At 38.1% G+C, this 11,309-nt stretch overlaps 2 pseudogenes; both read left to right on the top strand.

Moving 5' to 3' along the window:
• Window positions 1–2,129: 2,129 nt before the first annotated feature.
• LOC128579625 (succinyl-CoA:3-ketoacid coenzyme A transferase 1, mitochondrial-like) lies at window positions 2,130–4,402 on the top strand (annotated as a pseudogene).
• Window positions 4,403–8,198: 3,796 nt separating this feature from the next.
• On the top strand, window positions 8,199–9,520 carry LOC128579627 (CAP-Gly domain-containing linker protein 1-like; annotated as a pseudogene).
• Window positions 9,521–11,309: the final 1,789 nt, after the last annotated feature.

Here is an 11,309-nt window from a genome sequence, read left to right as displayed (position 1 = left end):
AGCCATTAAAAAGATGGAGGCTTTACCAGGTTTATGTTTACAGGGATGGATCTGGATCATATTCTTCTCAGTAAAATATCTCAAGAATGGACCAAAAAAAAACAAAACAAAAAAAAAAAACAATGTACTCAATACTATAATGAAATCAATATATAATCACCCACACTTTCATACAAAAGATAAAATACAATTGTGGTCCAGAAAGAAGGAGAGAAGAGGAGGGCGAGGGTAGGGGGTGGGGTGGATAGGTGGCAGGAGGTAATTGGTGGGACCTCACATACTGTGCATATTGTAAGGGTACATGCCAAATAATAGTAAAGTATAAATGTCTAATCACAAAAATTAAATAAGTGAGGTGAACTCTATGTTAACCAGTTTGATGTAAATATTCCAAACGATATATAAAATCAGCACATTGTACCCCATAAATGCAGTAATGTACACAGTTATGATCTAATAAAAAGACAAAGGAACCCCAAAGTGGGATTGCTATATCATACAGTAGTTCTAATTTGGTTCCTTGTGAAATCTCCATACTGTTTTCCATAAAGGTTACAATAATATTCATTCCCACCAATGCTGTATAAGAGTTCTTTTTACTCTAAATTTTCCCTGGCATGTTAATCTTTTGTCTTTTTTTATTTATTATTATTATTTTTTAATTTTTTTTGCAGTTTTTGGCCAGGGCTGGGTTTAAATGGGGGTAACAGTTTTCTGTTGTTGTCAAGTTGTTCGAGTTCCTTGTATATTCTGGATATTTGTTCACTGTCAGATGTATAGTTTGCAAATGTTTTCTTCTATTCTGTAGGTTTTCTGTTAATTAGGTTGATCATTTCTTTTGCTGTGCAGCTTCATCGTTTCATTAAGTCTCACTTTAAAATTTTTGTTTATTGCCTGTGCTTTTGAGGTCTTAATCATGAATTATTTGCCTAGACTAACATCCAGAAAAGTTTTCCCAGGTTTTATTCTCCCATTTTTATAATTTCATGTCTCCCATTCAAGTGTTTAATTCATTTATTTTTGTATATGGTGGGGACATAGGTCTAACTTCATTCTTTTCCATATGAGAATTCAATTTTCCTACACCATGTGTTGAAAGAGTGTCAAATATTCCTTAGTGTTTCTTCTTGTCAATTTTGTCAAAGATCAGTAAGCTGTATGTGGCTTAATTTCTGCGTTCACCATGATGTTTCATTGATCTACATGACTATTTTTATATGCACTGTCCCATAATGTTTTGGCCACTATATCCTTCTAGTATAATTTGAAGTCAGGCAATGTGATGCCTCCAAATTTTTTTCTTTTTGTTGAAGATCGCTTTGTCTTTTCTGTCTTTTTTGGTTCCTTATGAACTTAAGAATTGCTTTTTCTAATTCCATGAACAAGGACATTGATATTTTTATAGGGATTGCTTTGAACATGTAAATTCCTTCAGGCAGTGTGTTCACTTTAACTACTATAGAACCTTTGTAAGTTGACCAGCCAAGGGACTATAGCAAACTGGGCAGCATATAGAGATGGTCAGCATAAGGCACTTGGCCTACTGTACCAGTATGTCCATGTGGTACATGTCCAGTCTATAAAAATTAGGTCAACTTGAGAATTGAAAATGCTGCACTGGCATGGGAAGAAAAGCATGCTCCCTCCTCAGCTCACACATTCACAGCACAATGGCTTGGAAAAGTAGCAAGCCCCTCAGGACACCCCCACCCCATCCCTGGAGGACACCGAACCCCAGGCCAAGGATCATTGCTGACCTAGTGGAAGATGGCCATTTGCACCCCATCAAAGCTGAAAGGCTGGCCTAGGGGCTGCAGGGCCAAGGGCACTTCAGCACAGCTGCCTCAAACACATCAAGATCCAGGAGAGTAACCGGCCACTATGAGGCCATGAACCTTTGCAACCATCCCACACTGTGACAAGAGCCTCCACTCCCCAGTGAGGACCCCTCCCAGCCTCACTTATTTATAAACCAGCAGCAGGCAGTGTGTGGCTGGCCCTTTGTACAGGCAGCCTCAAGGATGTTACTGGATGCACATTCAAGCACCTGGTAGGCGGTTCCTTCCCAGTGACTTGGCGGCAACCTGGGCCAGGCACACTGACATACTCAGACGTGTTCCAGCTCACAGATGGCTGCCTTCAAACTACTCTCCTGTGGGCTGTGGTTCTGTGCCTCTTCCCATGCCTCTGGGGTGCCTGGTCCCAGGGACGTGTTTGCAATTTTTCTACCAGTACTCCAGTGGAAGCTGTAAAACACAAACCCAATGGTGCAACAGTTCTGATTGGTGGTTTTGGTCTGTGTGGAATTCCAGAGAACCTTACTGGAGTAAAAGGACTAGCTGCAGTTAGCAACCATGCAAAGGTTGACAACTTTGGACTTCGATACAAGCAGATAAAATGTATGGTCTACTCCAGTGGGGAGAAAACGCAGAATTGGAATGACAGTACTTATCTGGTGAATTAGAAGTAGAGCTGACACCTCAGCTTGCACTTGCAGGGAAGATTCCTGCAGGTGGGGCTGGGGTTTCTGTATTTAACACCAGCACAAAGTATGGGATCCTGGTATAAGAAGGACGATTCCAATCAAATACAAAAAAGATTTCAGCATCATCACTGCCAGCAGGTCAAGAGAGGTGAGGGAGTTCAGTGGTCAATGCTTTACTGTGGAGGAAGCAATTACAGGGGCTTTAGCTTTGGTGAAAGCCTGGAAGGCAGAATGAGCAGGAAATGTAATTTTCAGGAAAATCAGGAGGAATTTCAATTTTCCAATGAGCAAAGCTGCAGCAGTAACAGTGGTAGAGGTTGGAGAAATTGTGGATATTGGCACATTTGCTCCAGAAGACATTCATATTCCTCAGATTTAGGTATCTCACCTTATAAAGGGAAAAAACAATGAGAAAATAATTGAGTGTTTATCAATTCACAAAGATGTAAATGGAAAAGCCAAATTTGGGAAACCTGGAGATGATATAAGGGAACGTATCATCGAGTGGGCAGCTCTTGAGTTTGAGGATGGCATTGTCCATATCCAATACAACACGAAGCCAATGAAGATCTAATCAATGCAGGCAGGGAAACAGCTGTTATTCTTTTTTTATTTGTTTATTTTTACATAATATACATGTGTTTATTAGGTTTCCATTTTTTTGCCTTCACAAAATTAAAAAGGCTTAAAATTTAATAACAATAACAATGTTTAAGATAAGGACTAGAAACAAAAACCTCGTAAAGAATGAATGAACATAAATACATTCAGAAAAGAAATCAGACAATTGCTACATCAAAATATTAAGCAATAATGATAATAATGCAAAGAAAGTAACATTCACATTGTCGGATAAGAGTATGTCTATAATAGAATGCTTTGACTCAGATTCAGGATGGAATCATTAGTTAATTTATTATTTTTTTTAAGTCTCAAAAAATAGACAACTGATATTTATAAATAAAAGTAAAAGATAATTTCAAAAAACAGATCATGCCAAATCTTATAGATGATAGAAAAAGAAAAAATACTTCAAGATCATTCTACTTGATCTGTGTACACCTGATATTAAAATTGGAGAAAATAGGGCGGCGCCTGTGGCTCAGCGGGTAGGGCGCCAGCCCCATATGCCGAGGGTGGCGGGTTCAAACCCGGCCCCGGCCAAACTGCAACAAAAAAATAGCCGGGTGTTGTGGCGGGCGCCTGTAGTCCCACCTACTTGGGAGGCTGAGTCAAGAGAATCGCCTAAGCCCAAGGATTTGGAAGTATGTGAGCAGTGTGACGCCACGGCACTCTACCGAGGGTGATAAGGTGAGACTCTGTCTCTACAAAAGAAATAAATAAAATTGGAGAAAATATATTATTATAAGGGGGAAATTACAAACATATGTCACTTATCAATGAGGATGCAATATCCTAAACAGCATATTAACATGTCTTTTTTCTCCAGCCATGAATCATTTGCAATGATTAGAGGGGGAAATGTCAATCTAACAATGATAGGAACAATGCAGGTTTCCAGATAAAGTGACCTGGCTAACTGGACAATTTCTGGGAAGATGATAAAAGGAATGGTGGTGCTATGGATTTAGCATCCAGTGCCAAAACCAAAGTGGTGGTCACCAAAGAGCATTCAGAAAAAGAAAATGTACATAAAAACATGAAGAAATGTACCTTACCACTGACTGGAAAGCAGTGTGTCAACTGCATTATTACTGAAAAGTAATATCACCCAGGTTATCTGTGAATCCATCAAACAATCCAAGAATGCAAGTTCATTGGTCCCAGTGATGTCTTGTTCCTGGAGGAAAGCATCAATCAACTGAAGACCATAATTATTTTAAGGCTTAAATCTGGATTCACACACAAGCTGTGTTCCATGAGGACAAGAAGAAAGGGCTAACTCTGGGCTCTAGGAAGGCCTGACGGGAAGACACACAGAAGAGCACCAGGTATGACTTTTTCACTTTCAGTAAAACTCCTGCAGTGAAACAGATCACAAACTGAAATATGGACACCTGTCCCAGGCTGGATGTTTTTCATTTTAAACCCTTTGTATTTAAGGTTTCAACTGCTCCAGGCAGCCTAGAGGAAGAAGGCTAAAAACTAGAAAGGTTTACTGTATACTAACGAGCAGTACCTGATTAGTTTTCTTCTAATATTTCAGGCTTTATGCAGCCATTTAGAATTTATTCTCTTAAAAGTACTCGACAGAGGTGGGCAGGAAGATGGCCCACTAGAGGCAAGTTTCCCCAGAGGCTCCTGACCAGAAGGGGAGATTCTGGACAGATTTGGCCTCTGAAACTGAAAGAGGGGAGCTGAGATAGGAAAAAAAATAGACAAGCACACATGATACCAGCTGTGTAAACCTGTGATTCCAAGAAAGAGGTGCTAATGAACAAATTCCAGGTAGAAAGCCTGTTGCCAGGAGAAAAAGAGTCTCCTCCCCAAAGCAGGAGACATGCTGCATTGTTTTCTCTGCAAGTGAGAAGGGGACAAAAGACCTCTCATTTTACCCCCTGAGTGAGAGTGAGAGCTGCTAAATACCGGGCCTCTTCCTCCTCCAGAGTGGCCCCCCCATAAGCCTAGGCATTATCCTGCTCAGCATGAAAATAAATACTCTCCCTGCAATTCTGAACTTTCATTCCAAGCTTTCCCCCTTGTCTGGCAGTCTGAAGGTCTACCTCCTGCAGAGCTCAGAGTGTGTGGCCATTCCCTTGGTGGTCTGGGCATTCATTATATGGATAGAAGCTGGGAAACAGTGACTTCAGTAGAGGCAGAGAGGAATGGGAAGAGAGGGACATTTGGGAGAAAGAAATGCATGCGACATTGCACTGAGGGCAGTAGCACTAACCTCTTTTCAGACTTTAAGGGTGGAGCCACTGATTCTGGTGCAGAGGTACTGACCCCTGTTAAGACAGAGCCATTACTACCTAATTGGGACTTTATTTATTTTAAATTTTCCCCTTCTTTATTTTTATTAAATCATAATTGTATACATTAATGCATTAATGGGATATAATGTGCTGATTTTATATACAATTTAGAATCCTTACATAAAACTTGTTAACAAAGCCTTCACTTCACTTAATTATTATGGTAAGACATTTGTACTCTACACTTAATGGGTTTGATATGTACCCTTGCAATATGCATGATAGACGAGGTCTCACTGTTTTACCCTCCCACCCTCCAACCACCCTTTCCCTTCCCCTCCTTCATCCTGGGCTATATTTCTGTTTTGTCTTTCATATGAAAATGTGCGTGATTATAAATTGGTTTCATAATAGTACTGAGTACATTGGATACTTTTTTTTTACATTCTTGAGATACTTTACTAAGAAGAATATGTTCCAGCTCCATCCATGTAAACATAAAAGGGGTAAAGTCTCCATCTTTTTAAAGGCTGCATAATATTCCAGGATATACAGATACCACAATTTATTAATCCATTCAAAGGCACTTGAGCTTCTTCCATGAGTTGCCAATTATGAATTGAGCCACAATAAACAATCTGATGCAAATATCTTTGTTGTAAAATTACTTTTAGTCTTTTGGATATATACCTAGTAGAGGAACTGCAGGATGGAATTGCAGGTCTACTTTTAGTTCCTTAAGTGTTCTCCAAACTTCTTTCCAAAAGTAACATATTAGCCTCCATTCCCACCAGCAATGCAGAAGTGTTCCCTTCTTTCCACATCCACACTAACGTGTAGTTTGTTGATTTTGCGATGTGGGCTACTCTTACTGGAGTTAGATGATATCTCAAAGGGGTTTTGATTTTCATTTCTCTGATGATTAAAGATGATGAGCAGATTTTCATGTGTCTGTAGGTCACGTGCTTGTCTTCTTCAGAGAAGCTTCTGTTCAATTCTCTTGCCCACAATGAAATGGGATCACTTGTTCTTTTCTTCTTAATAATTTTAAGTTCTTTGTGGATTCTGGTTATTAAGCCTTTGTCAGAAAAATAACCTTCAAATATCTTCTCTCATTCTGAGGGCTGTCTGCTTGCTTTACTTGCTGTGTTCATAGCTGTGCAGAAGCTCAGAGATCAAACTTTCACTCTTCACAGATAATATGATTTTATACCTGGAAAACCCCAGGGACTCAACTGCAAAACTCTTAGAAGTGATCAAGGAATATAAAAGTGTCTCAGGATACAAAAACCATGCTCACAAATCAGTAGCTTTTATATATACCAGTAATAGTCAAGCTGAAAAAAACAGTCAAGGACTCTATTCCTTTTACAGTAGTGCCAAAGATGAAATATTTGGGAATTCATAACAAAGGATGTGAAAGATCTCTATAAAGAGAACTATGAAACTCTGAGAAAAGAACTAACTGAAGACATTAACAAATGGAAAAACATACCCCATGCTCATGGCTTGGAAGAATCAACTTTGTTAAAATGTACATTTTATCCAAAGCAATATACAAATTTAATGCAATCCCTGTTAAAGCACCACTTTCATACGTTAAAGATCTGGAAAAATAGTACCTAATTTTATATGGAATCAGAAAAAAAATCTAATAGCCAAGACACTATTCAGAAATAAAAACAAATCAGGAGGAATCATGCTATCATATTTCAGACTATACTATAAATCTATAGTGATCAAAACAGCATAGTACTGGCACAAAAATGGAGAGGTAGCTATATAGAACAGAATAGAGAACCAAGAAATGAACCCAGATACTATTGTTATTTGATCTTTGATAAGCTTATCAAAAATTTAAATTGGGGCAAAGATTCCCTATTTAACAAATGGTGCTGGTAATTGGCTGGCAACATGTAGAAGACTGAAACTGGATCCACACCTTTCACCATTAACAAAAATTGAATCTTACTAGGTAAAAGATTTTTTTTTTTTACCATAACCGTTTATTAAAGTAGATACAGAACACTTCTTTTCTCAAATTTCAATACTGTTTTACATGTTTTCTGTTTGTGAAACAACTCCTATTATGTTTATAACCCCAAATTTCAATTGTTAACAGATTAACTTAATATTCACTTGTCAAACACAGTTGATAATCTTCAGGGGAAAATACATCAAAAGCATATATACAATTATAGAAGTTCTTACTATACATGTAGCATGGAAGATGCATTTTATTACTTTTTACATATTCTAAAAGACATTCAAATGAAGATAAATAGATTCAAACTGGCTGACAGACTGTTCTGTTGGTTGAGGTCCTTCATTTTATTTTTTGTGATAAGAAAATCCAAAATTATTAACATTGAATTTCTCATCATACATTCATGTAAAAACAGTTAAACTTGTAAAGGAAGATTATAGATTAACTGGTTAATTTAGGTTTTTTATACTGGCTTATTATTAAATTAATTTATTGCTGGGGATATCTGCTAGAGAAGGAAAAATGTTTTGGAGAAAATTCTTCCAGTTATTAGAATTTGGTAAAGAAACAAAATGAAAACAAAAGGAAAAAATAATTGCAAAGCCTTATGATGCTATTTTTTGGACTAGTCTTTTATGTTCAGATGATCGTTTTAAGTGTTTTCATTTTCATAAAGGTAAATACCTGAAAAGAAAGACACATTGTATATGGTTTTTCCCAAAATATAGCTTTTAAAAAAATATATACATATATCTATAAGCTAAAATTATGCAAAACCAATAAACAAAACACAGTATAGAAAGCGGATGCAGCATATAGATTATAAAATGTCTCCACAGCAGTTGGGGGCTTCCCCCTCCCTTTACCTGTTTCATGATTTTATAATCACACCTAAGTATTATCAAGCCTGAAATAAAGGCACTACTGATAACAGGTAGTGCAAAAAAGCTCAGATATTTCTTTGAATAAAATACTTTTAAATGAGTAGATTAAAATGCAAAATGGCACATTTTTTCAACTCATTCCAGTGTCAAAGCTTAACCAAAAACCTAAATATACAAATGCAGCCTGGAAACATTTTAGTGCAAATACGAAAAGTAACGGCATAATTTAGTTACTTTAAATAAGGTATTGTATGGGTAGGGATTTTTTTTTATGAGGGACAAAGAATGTAATGGCATCTGGTGCAATGTCTTCAAACTTAAGAAAACAAAATAAGAGGTGAAAACTCACCTACTAATTATTTAATTTATCAATCTAACTTATAAGGGGAGACTAAAGTGTGATTTGTGAAGAACAAAATATTTTCTTAGATTTGTTGATGGCAGCAAAAAATAACATATGAGTTCTCCTGAAGTCTGTACACAGAAGTCAGCATTGCAAGAAGAGAACATTAAACTTGCCGAGGAGCTGGGGAGAAGCAGAGACGAAGTCACAAGTCATCGAAAGCTGGAAGAGGAAAGATCTGTGTTCAATAATCAGTTGTTAGAAATGAAAAAAAGAGAATCCAAGTACATAAAAGATGCAGATGAAGAAAAAGCCTCCTTGCAAAAATCCATCAGTATAACTAATGCCTTACTCACAGAAAAGGATGCAGAGCTGGAAAAACTGAGAAATGAGTTCACAGTGCTCAGGAGAGAAAACGCCTCTGCCAAGTCCTTGCATTCAGTTGTTCAGTCTCTAGAGCCCGATAAGGTGAAGATTGAGCTCAAGGTAAAGAACTTGGAGCTTCAACTCAAAGAAAACAAGAGGCAGCTCAACATCTCCTCAGGTAATACTGATACTCAGGCAGAAGAGGATGAAAGAGCCCAGGAGAGTCAGATTGATTTCCTAAATTCAGTAATAGTGGACCTTCAAAGGAAGAATCAAGATCTCAAGATGAAGGTAGAGATGATGTCAGAAGCAGCCCTCAATGGGAATGGGGATGAGCTCAACAATTATGACAGTGATGACCAGGAGAAACAGTCTAAGAAGAAGTCTTGCCTCTTCTGTGACATTTGTGACTGCTTTGAGCTGCATGACACAGAGGATTGTCCTACCCAGACACAGATGTCTGATGACCCTCCCCACTCTACACACCATGGCAGTCAGAGTGAGGAACGCCCGTACTGTGAGATCTGAGAGATGTTTGGCCACTGGGCAGCCAACTGCAATGACCACAAGACCTTCTGATGAAGCCTCAAGTCAAGAACTTGGCTTTTTCAGGCGTGTTAGTGTTTAAGCAATTTAACACCAGCATTGTGTGTACAGACTTCAGGAGAACTCATATGTTAATTTTTGATGCCATCAACAAATCTAGGTAAAACATTTAAACGTAAGACATCACACTATAAAGATACTTTGAGAGAGTGCAGGGCAAACCCTTGAAGAAATTCACCTGGCAGTATCCTTTATGAGGGGACCCCTCCAGGCAATTGAAGCAACACCAAAAATACATTACTTGGATATTATCAAAGTAAAAACCTTCAGATTGGAAGTTTAATGGGTGGGGGTGCTGACCGTGATTTGGACATTCAAGTGTGAAGCCACTGACTCCTGGTTGGGACTTTTGCCTGTGGGAGTGTGGACTCTCAAAGGGTGCAGTCATTGATGCCTGGTTTGGACTTTAAAGGGCTGGGCACTGACACCATGTTTGGACTTTGAAGGGTAAATGAACTGATTTCCAGTTCAGACTTACAAGGCTGGAGGTGCTGATGCCTTAGTCCTAACTGTGGCTAGTGATCTTTTCAGAATTGGTCATACACAGGAGGGGGCAGTCTCCATCCTCTTGTGTATGTTGGCTGTAAATGTCTGTGGATTTCTACTATCTAGGAATTAAGAGACCCTTTGATCTCTCCCTACCAGGCAGCGATTGTACTGTCCAGGTCAATCTGTTGAGAACTCTAGACATGGGCTGTCCACCTGGGGTCTCTCTGAGGTTGAGCTGTGGTTGTTTTGAAGTGGGAAAGAACTGAATATCCTTCACCATCTGTCACTTATCAAAGGAAAAATGACAATGTGTCTGGGTTCCTTTATAGATACTCTATGCTAGTCCATATATCTACATCTCTGTTTTTCTGCCAGTACCACGCTGTTTTAATCACGATAGACTTGGAGTATAACCTAAAATTTGGCAACGTGATGCCTCCAGATTTCTTTTTGTTTCTAAGAATTTTATTTACTAATAGGGTTTTTCTGGTTCCATATGAATTGACATACTATTTTTTCAAGATCTTAAAGGTCTGACATTGGTGCTTTGATGGGTATTGCATTGAATCTATAGATTTCTTTGGGTATTATGAAAATTTTAACAATGTTGATTCTTCCCAGCCATGGGCATGGTATGTTCTTCCATTTGTTAACATCTTCGGCTAGTTCTTTTCTCAAGGTTTCATACTTCTCTTTACAGATATGTTTCACATCTTTTGCTAGATATATTTCCAAGTATTTCATCTTTTTTGGCACTACTGTAAAAGGAATAGAGTCCTTGACCATATTTTTGGCTTGACTATTGTAGGTATATATAAAAGCTACTAATTCACAGGTAATGATTTTGTATCCCGAGACACTGCTATATCCCTTGATCACTTCTAAGTGCTTCATATTTGAGTCCCTGGGGTTTTCCAGGTATAAGATTATCTGAAAAAGTGAGAGTTTGACCTCTTCTGTCCTTATTTGAATAACCTTGATCCCCTTCTCTTGCCTGATTGAGAAGTCTAGGACTTCTAGTATTGTGTTGAATAACAGTGGTGACAGTGGGCATCCTTGTCTAGTTCCAGATATGAGTGGAAATGTTTTCAATTTTACTCCATTCAATACACTATTGGCTTTGCATTTGCTGAAGATGTCCTCTATCAGTGTAAGATATAGCCCCTCTAAGCCTATTTCTTAAGTATGCTAATCATGAAAGGATATTATCAAAATCCTTTTCTGTATCAATGGATAGAATTATATGGTTTTTGATTTTATTTATATGGCATAT

This window comes from Nycticebus coucang, unplaced genomic scaffold, assembly GCF_027406575.1.
Source record: "Nycticebus coucang isolate mNycCou1 unplaced genomic scaffold, mNycCou1.pri scaffold_86, whole genome shotgun sequence".
NCBI lineage: Eukaryota > Metazoa > Chordata > Mammalia > Primates > Lorisidae > Nycticebus > Nycticebus coucang.
The sequence above is the reverse complement of the archived record's forward strand: the minus strand, read 5'-3'. Positions and strand labels throughout refer to the sequence as shown.